This window comes from Suricata suricatta, chromosome 12 (genome assembly GCF_006229205.1).
Source record: "Suricata suricatta isolate VVHF042 chromosome 12, meerkat_22Aug2017_6uvM2_HiC, whole genome shotgun sequence".
Classification (NCBI taxonomy): domain Eukaryota; kingdom Metazoa; phylum Chordata; class Mammalia; order Carnivora; family Herpestidae; genus Suricata; species Suricata suricatta.
In genome coordinates this window covers 2487521-2496361 of record NC_043711.1, presented here as the reverse complement: position 1 = coordinate 2496361, position 8841 = coordinate 2487521, and the positions used below count along the sequence as shown (strand labels likewise).

At 58.8% G+C, this 8841-nt stretch overlaps 1 long non-coding RNA gene across 1 annotated transcript; it reads right to left on the bottom strand.

Annotated features, from left to right (window-relative positions):
• Window positions 1–1789: 1789 nt before the first annotated feature.
• On the bottom strand, window positions 1790–7732 carry LOC115273457. The gene is made up of 2 exons (XR_003900809.1): window positions 7534–7732; window positions 1790–2107 (listed from the first exon to the last, which is right to left on the bottom strand). It is a non-coding gene; the product is annotated as an uncharacterized LOC115273457 (long non-coding RNA).
• Between the last annotated feature and the right edge of the window lie 1109 nt (window positions 7733–8841).

Genomic DNA, 8841 nt, shown 5'->3' with positions numbered 1-8841 from the left:
GGCCCCGCCCCCGCCGCGACACGCCTTCGGGACCGCGCTGGGCCGCTCTCGCCCCTCGTCACAGGCTCCGGCGCCGGCGCGGGGAGCCCGGGCCGGGTTTTCCACCCAGCTGGGCACTCGCCCGCCGTCGGGGCTGCCGCCAAGACCGGGCGGGAACTCCGGCTGCGCTGGGGACCGGCGCCTGCCACCGGCCAGTCGGAGACCCGGCACATTTGGAGGTTGCGTCGGCAGAGCCATTGCATCAAAAGCAGGCTGAGTGCCAGAGACCTCCAGGGCACAGGGCTAGCCCTCCGCAGGGCATCCCATCCCCGGGAGGCTTACCCCCATTTCACAGAGGGGAAACTGAGGCACAGAGAGGCCAGAGACGTGGACTTTCTGAAGATTCACAGCTGCCGCCCCAGGGGCCTGGGCCTAAAGCCAGCGGGTGGAGCTCAGCCCTCACACCCCACGGGGCGGGGCTCCCGGCTGAGGAGGGCGGGCCCCGGGAGGGGCGGGGGCAAAGGTCCCTCTCAGCCTCAGAAGGTGAGATCTTGGAATGACGGGGACCAGGGCCTGGAGAGAGGGGACACTTGGAGGGCAGGAGCCTGGTGGCTGCACCCACACGTGCCTTACTGCTTTAAATATATATTTAGATATGTTGTTTATGGGGCACCTGGGGGGCTCAGTCGGTTGAGCGTCCCACTTTGGTTCAGGTCACGATCTCACGGGTTGTGAGTTCAAGACCTGCACTGGGCTCTGCACTAGCCGTGCGTCCTGCTTGGGATTCTCTCTCTGCCCCTCCCTTACTTGTGCTCTCTCTCAAAAATACATATTGGGGCGCCTGAGCTCCGATGAGCGTCCAACTTCGGCTCAGGTCACGATCTCACAGGCAGGGAGTTCAAGCCCCACGTCGGGCTCTGTGCTGACAGCTCGGAGCCTGGAGCTGCTTCATATTCTGTGTCTCCCTCTCTCTCTGCTCCTCCCCCAGCTCGAGCTCCATCTCTCTCTGTCTCACTCTGTCAAAAATAAACATTTAAAAATAAATATTAAATAAACTATTAAAAAAAATAAAAATAAATATTAAAACCAAAATTTTATAATGCTTGTTTGTCTAAGAGAGAGGTTGGGACAGAGAGGGGGAGACACAGAATCCCAAGCAGGCTCCAGGCTCCGAGCTGCCAGCACAGAGCCTGACACGGGGCTCGAACTCCCAAACCGTGAGATCATGACCTGAGCCGAAGTTGGAAGCTCAACCGACTGAGCCATCCAGACGCCCCCCAAAATAAATATCTTGCTTATATATTACATTTATAATATAAATATTATATTATTATAAATATATACCCCTGTGCCCCACCTCAGGCCAAGGCCGAAAGTACAGGTCTGGGCGCGGACACCCTTCCGGGCCTCATCCCGTCAACTCTGGCAGAGAGGCCTCCTAGGCTGTGGGAAAGGCACAGCAAGGCAGAGAGGAAACTGGGGGGTGGTCAGGAAATACTTCCTAGAAGAGGGAGCATTCCCGCTAGGGTTTTGAAGGGTGAGTAAGAGTTTGCCAAATGAACAAAGCAGACAATGTCATCAAAACCTCTGAGGCCTGCACAGCCGCCTTACTCCTTCCACATGGAAGTGCTCCCCAAAACCCTAGTCCGGAGAGCCCAGGCGGCCGAAGCGGGCCCTTAGCCTCCCCAAAGGTCCCCAAGGCCGTAAGCCTTTGCACCAAGCCTCCCTGAGGACCTGCTTGAAACCCCGGGGCTGGAGGGGAAGCACACGTTCCCAGGGCCCCGCCACACGATTTAGATAGAACAAGAGCAAACTTATTATTTTTTTTACTAGCCATGTGTTTGTGTTAATGAATCACAGGAAAAACATAACGCCCCCCCCCACGCGCACCAGGGTGCCTGTGGCTGAGGAATCGTAATGCCGAGTCGGGCGGGGCGACAGCCCCACGGGCTCTGGGATCGATGGGGAGAATTTGTGGTGACGAGGCTCCTGGCTCGTGTTTACTCGCTGCGGGTACACGGTCGCCCGCGGGTCCCGGTCGCGCTGGCAGCTGGGCGGGGTTTGGGTTCGTTGGGCGCCACGAGCCTCACCTGACGCCAGGCCGTGCTCCTCGCACACTTGGAGGTGCCTGGAGACAGTTTTGTTGTCAAAACCGATGGCGGAGACGGGGGGGGGGCCCTGCGGGTCACTCCACTGTGCCCAGGGCTGTGCCCCACAGTGACCTGGCTAGGAATGCTGGCAGCACCGAGGGAGAGAACCCCCCTCTGGGCCCCTCTAAGACGGGGGTGGGGGGGGCTCTGCCCCCATGTAGTCATGCCCTGCTCAGGAACCGTCAATGCTCCCTAGTACCCATCAGATGCCCTTTTGCTCAAAGGCAGGGTTGTATTCACGCTCCGCGCCCAAGGTGGGGCCTGAACCCAGGACCCGAGATCAAGAGTCAAAGGCTCCACCCACTGAGACAGCCAGACGCCCCATCAGAGGCAGGGGGTGACAAGGGGCGTGGCCAGTGCGGTTCCCAGGCCGGAGGCGGCCTTCAGCGCGCTGGGCCGGCGGCTCCTGACCTGCAGATCACACTTTCCATCAATCTGTTCCATCCGCGCATTCATCGTTTTTTTCATTCAGTCCTTAAGGCGACAAAACGGGTCCAGGCCCCTGCTGTGCGCCAGGGACCGAAGCTGGACCCACAGGTCCAGACTTCCCGTCCGGAATGTCAATGCCAACGCCAACCAGGAGGGGGCGGTGTGGGCACGGCTGAGGGAGCGAGGGAAGGGAGGGGCTGCGGGAGGTGGGGTTCCCCCCCCCCCGCCCCGAACACCACCTCTGGGACGACCCTGCTCCACCTTTCTGAGCGCCTAGATGGAAACTGAGGCAGATAGACGGCCTGGGCTGGACTGAGGCCCTGCAGAGTGTGGCCGCAGCGGAGGTGGGAGCCTCGGGAGACTTAGGGGGGTGTCACATAAGGGGCTTGGGCCCGCCGGGGAGGCTGCTTTGCTGGGCTGGAGGAGGCTGAGGCCTTATCTGTGCCCCTGGAACCGAGAGCGCCCTGGAGCAGCAGGACCGATGACACATGACATGACTAGAAAGTACTGCCTGGACTTCGGAGCGCATCAGCCGGAGGGGCGGGGGCTCAGGGAGGGCTTCCCGGAGGAAGGGCCCTCAAAATGAGAATGGAGGTCAGTAGGAGTGACGGAGGTGAGAGGCATCCAAGCAGAGCACGATTAGCCCTAAAGGAGACGAGGGAGGAGCGTGGGGAGATCTAGCTGTTCCGGGTGGAGGGCACAGCCCGTGCAAAGGCCCCGCGGCAGGATCTGGGCATGTTGGAGGAACAGCCAGGAGCCCGTGTGGCAGGAGCAGAGGGAGTGAGAGGGAGTGAGAGAGGAGGGCAGGGCAGGGAGGGGACGGGGCAGGTTCTGCAGGGCCTTGGGGGGCCTCAGTGAGGACTTGGGCTTTTACACCAGGGAGATGAGAGCCCTGGAGGGCTGTGGGCAGAGTTGGGGCGGGACCTGATCCGGGTGCTCGCAGGCGCCCCCTGGTGGCCACTACGGGGAGGACAGACTGCGGGGACCCGGGAGGCCAAACCCCGAGCCCCTGCTAGATGTGGCCTTAAAACAAACAAGAAAACAGTTTATTCTGGAATCATTTAAAACTGACAGCAAAGTTGTAGATACAATTCGGAGTGTCCCCACAGGGTCCTCACCTGACTTCCCCCAACATGGACATTTCCGGTGGCCATGTCACCGTGAACCCAACTGCAGGCTGCTCATGCTCGTGCCCCCCCACACCAATGCTGAAATCGGGGCACCTGCCTGGCTTAGGGGTTTGAGCACCCGACTCCTGATTTCGGTTCAGCTCATGGTCCCAGGGTCGTGGGATGGAGCTTGGGACTCTCTCTCTCTCATTCTCTGCCTCTGTCCCTCTCCCCCAAACAAAAACACAAAGACAAAAATAAAATTAAAAACAAGAAGGGCGCCTGGGTGGTTCAGTCAGTTAAGTGTCTGACTCTTGATTTCTGCTTAGGTCCTGATCCCACGATTCGTGGGATCGAGCCCCGTGTCGGGCTCTGATGTGCTGACAGCAGAGGGCCTGCCTGGGATTCTCTCTCCCTCTCTCTGCCCCTCCCCTGCTCTTTCTCTCTCTCTCTCAAAGTAAATAAACTTAAAAAAGAGGAAAACATTATAAGAAAAAAGAATGCTGAAATGGATTTAGAAATAGATGGTAAGCTGATGAGGAGCCGCAGACCCACAGGGCAATAATCAATAGTTTCCAGTACACAACATTCACTTGCATTTCTACGGACCAGAATCATGTGCAATGCCCCCCGTTTCCTATAATTTACGGGGCTGTACAGTAGTTCAGAGGCATCAAGAAGCACAGTTTTCGAGCAAACGCCAAAGCCCGGCCTTTGATCGGATATTCAATAACTGTAGGAGTAATAAGGAGCTATTGAATGTTCCGGAGCCCCCGTCACAGCTTATTAACTGCCGTCTTCCTCGTGGGACTCTTTGTGGAAGGTGTCTGCTCTCTGCTAGTCTGTGAGCCATAGCGCTGTAGAACCTCACGCCCCCAGAACAGTGCTCAGCATGCAGTTGGCGCTTAATAAATGACTGAATAGCTCATGGGAGCCACCTGAGATTCTGAACAGCCTAGAGAGAGCAGTGCTGTGTCCTCTGGAAGGAAGGTCCCGGGTGCGGCAGGCTCGGCCACCGAGCGCGTGATGATTGGCAATGAGGAGTTGTGGGGATCCTCTAACGAGGGGTGACGGAGCAGAGCCGGCGGGGGCACGGGTGCGGGGACCAGGCGGCCCACGGACCCTGAGAGAGAGGCGTCGGGGTCTGGGTCCTGCCCCGGCTGGGCTCTGCTCGCCCCTGTTTCCTCCCAGAGCTCCGGCTTCCTCCCATCTGGGGTGGGGGTGGGGTCCCTTCCGGGAGTCCCTCCAGCTGCACTGCATACACTGCAGGCTTCTGGAAGCGTCTGTGCGCCCCTCCTCACCTTCTTCCCGCCCACGTCACGTGCTCTCGTGAGGGTGCTGCTGAGCCCTGGGACATTCCTCCCCTCCTCGGCCCGCCTGGACCTGTCTGCCCGAATCTGCCCTTCCCGCCCTCCCCCCCCCCCTCCCCGTGCAGTCAGGAGGGAAGCCTCGACCAACCCCAAGTGAGGCGCTTTCTATAAAATCGGGTGCAGGTCAAGGAGCAAGGTCACGGCCCACAGGGGTCCTGGATGCGGCCCTGGGCAGTAGAGGCAAGCCCTATGCTCTGAGCACAGTGTGCGGTTGAGTTCACGGTGACGTGGGGTGTTGGTTCCCGACAAATCGACCGCAGCCGCGGAACGTCTGGGGGAAGCCCGGTGAGGACCTACGGGGACCCTCCGAATTGTATCTACGACTTTGCTGCCAGTTTTAAATGCATCCTGAATAAAATGTTTTGCTTGTTTGTTTTAAAAGCGCATCATCTATCAGGGCCTCCAGGCTTGGCCTCCCTGGTCCCCCTGCTCCTGCCTGGGTCCCCACAGTCTGTCCTCCCCACAGTGGCCACCAGGGGACGCCCGCGAGCACCAAGTCAGGTCCCGCCCTTCTCTGCCTACAGCCCTTCAGGGCTCCCACCTCCCTGGGGTAAAAGCCCAAGTCCTCCCCTGACTGCCAGCACCCTGCACAACCTGCCCCGCCCCCTCCCCTCTCCACTCTGCTCCTGCCCCACGGGCCTCCTGGTTGTTCCTCCAACTCCAGGCCTGGTCCTGCCTCAGGACCTTTGCACGGGCTGTGCCCTCTGTCAGGAATGCTCTTTCCCCAAACTCACTTCCTTCAGGCCCGCTCAGATGTCCCCTTCTCAAGAAGGCTGCGTCTCCTCTTTCTACTTAAGGTTGTAAACTACCTCCCTGCCTCATTTACTCCTGCCCTGTGGCTCTTTCGCATTTTTTCCCCCTGTGAGACTGACCACTCTTTAACCCCGGATACAATTTACTTCCTCATTATGCCTCTCGTTTCTTGTGTGTCTTCCTCTACCAACATACCAGCCCACAAGACAAGGGATCTTTGTTGGTCTGGTTCCCTGCTGAATCCCCAAGGTCCCGAAGGACACACAGCACACAGTAGGTGCTTGATAAATGCAGGCTCACTCCCTGGACAGCCCCTCCTCCCAGGGCCATCTCCCACTCACCTCAGCCCATTCCAAAGGGTGTCAGGCCCCTCCCTGAGCAAAGACTGCTCTGCTGGCTCAAGGCCAGGCTGAGGAGGAAGAATGGAGACCCAGACCAGCCTCAGTGGACTTTCCTCGGGACCGGGGGCTGCGCAGAAGCCCCAGCCAAGGAGGCAGGATGTGTACAAGATGCTTAGCCTGGAGCCTTGGTTGGGGGGCAGGGCAGCCCCCAGACGTCCCTCTTCTTTCTGTCCTACTTTACTGTGCAGCCCTGGGCAAGTGGCTGCCCCTCTCTGAGCCCGACTTCGACTTCTGTCTAACACGAAGGCGGACAGCCCATTGCAGCTCGCCTGGTATTCTGAGTTCGGACTTGGGGTGGGATGATTCATCCCAACCCCCAGTGACTGAGAATCTATGACCCACGTTATGACCTGCCGCACTCAGCAGCCCTGGGTCGTGCTGATGCAAACTGCACCCATTTTACGGAGTGGAAAATTGAGGCTTAGGCGAAGTGGCTGGAGGCTAGGTCTCCCCGAGTCCACAGGTTTTCTCTGCAAACCCCGGACAGGTGAGATCTGACAGCCAACCTCTATCCCCTTCCAACCCCCACAGACCCTAGATTTGAAATCTCTCTACTCCGTAGGAGTGACCCCAAGTTCCAGACCAGCTATACACCCCAAGACTCATATGCCTGTGCCTCGCTGGCCCCCGGGGGCCCTCTGTGTCCCAGACAAAGGGACTTCAGGTGCAATTGGACACTTGGCTGGCCGGGAGGCTCTCTTTGTCCTGTACTTTGAGGAGCAAACAACCCAGAAAGAAATCTCTTGCCACCCAGCCCTGGCCTCTGGGTTTCCTCCTTGCCCACGGGAGGCTCTGGCCGCCGCCCCTGCCCCTTCCGGCAAGCTTTGCCCAGGGAAGGATTCGAGACGAGAGAGAGAGAGAGAGAGAGAGAGAGAGAGAGAGAGAGAGAGAGAGAGAGAGAGAGAGAAGCCCGCCGGGGGGGCCCCTTCCCAGCTCCAAGGGCCCCAGCAGTGGGGGGAGCCGGCGCCACTGTCCGGAAAGCTGGGAGTTTCTTCAGAACCTGCCGGAGGGCCCCACACTGACCAGGAGCCGGGCCACCTCCACCAGCCCCTGCCCGCCCCGGCCTCCCTCCTCAGTTTGGGGGATCAGAGACCAGCCTGGGCCCCCTCTGCCTCCCTGGCCTTCACCTGGGCCAACAATGACCCTTTTAAGTCTCTGGCTCTGGTGTCCCGGGCAGGTTGCCAGGGGCAGTAACCGCGGGCCAGATAATCCCTTAGAAACTGTGTCAAATGCCCACACACCAGCGTCAGTTTCCTGCTTTCTGGGCGGCGGGGGGAGGTGATGGAGGTCCCAGGACCCTGCGGTGGGGGCTCGTCCGTGCCCAGCGCGGTGGGGGACTTACCCGTCTAGGGGGCCGAGTGGCCTCTGGGCAGGTGGTAGGAGCCAGGGGCTGGGTGCCCGGCCCGCATGGGGGTAGGGAGACGGCCTGAGGTCTGGGCTCTGCCTCCACACTCGCGTCCCCAACTCTTCCTCCCGCGGGGAGGCGGCCGGTCTGTCCCGCACCAGCTGAACCAGCAGGACGAGGTGCAGGACAAGCGAGAGACCAGCAGCTGGCTGGGCGTGTGGCTCTGTCGCAAGGTGCCCTCACGCGGGAGCAGCCGGCCTTAACCCCTGCTCACCCGGAGGCCAGGGACCGCCCTGCTCCCTCCGCGGAGCCCTGAGCCGCTGGCGACAGCGCGGGGACGGGACAGCACGCAGGTGCCGGGGCGGCACCGGCCCCCTCCCACACATTACGGCAGGCGCCTTCCCACCCCGCAGATCCGAGTGCGAATTCTGCGTCTTGGCCCCAGACTCGCCTGGGGGTTTTCCGATGCCGAAAGATTCCACCGTTTTCCTGCTGGCGGCTCTGGGCCAGCCGCGGGGCCTTCTCCGTTTCCTCACCTGAAAGTGGGGAAAACACAAGCGCCGGCTTCCCAGGGCTGTTTCGAAGGCCGAATAAATGAACGGATGTTTGTAAAGTGGGCGCCTGGTAGGTCCACACTTCCAGCCACCATCCACCCACGGGGCAGAAGAATAAGCCACAGGAGAGTGTGAGACGCCCGTGGGTCCGGAAGGCTCAGCACGCAGAAAAGAATGTAAAATATCTCGTTATTTTTAATATTGATTCCGTGGTGAAAAGACAATACTTCGGATGTATTAGGTTAAATGACACATATTGGTGGTTTTTTTTTTAATTATAAGTGTTTTAGAAAGCGCAGAGCCTGATCTGGGGCTCGAACTCACATATCATGAGATCATGACCTGGCTGAAGTCGGACCCTCAACTGACCGAGCTGCCCAGGTGCCCCTTACTGTTAAAATTATCCAGGGGCGCCTGGGGGGCTCAGTCGGTTGAGCGTCCGACTTCGGCTCAGGTCATGATCTCACAGTCTGTGGGTTTGAGCCCCGCGTCGGGCTCTGTGCTGACAGCTCGGAGCCTGGAGCCTGCTCAGATTCTGTGTCTCCCTCTCTCTCTGCCCCTCCTCAGCTTGCTCTCTGTCTCTGTCTCTCAAAATAAAAAATTTAAAAATAAAATAAAATTACCCTTACCTGGTCATTTTTTCCTCTTCAAAATGTGATGACCAAAACATTAAAAATGACATTGAAAGTTTTATTTTTTTCTTATTTTTTAATTTTTATTAATGTTTTATTTATTTTTGATACGGAGAGAG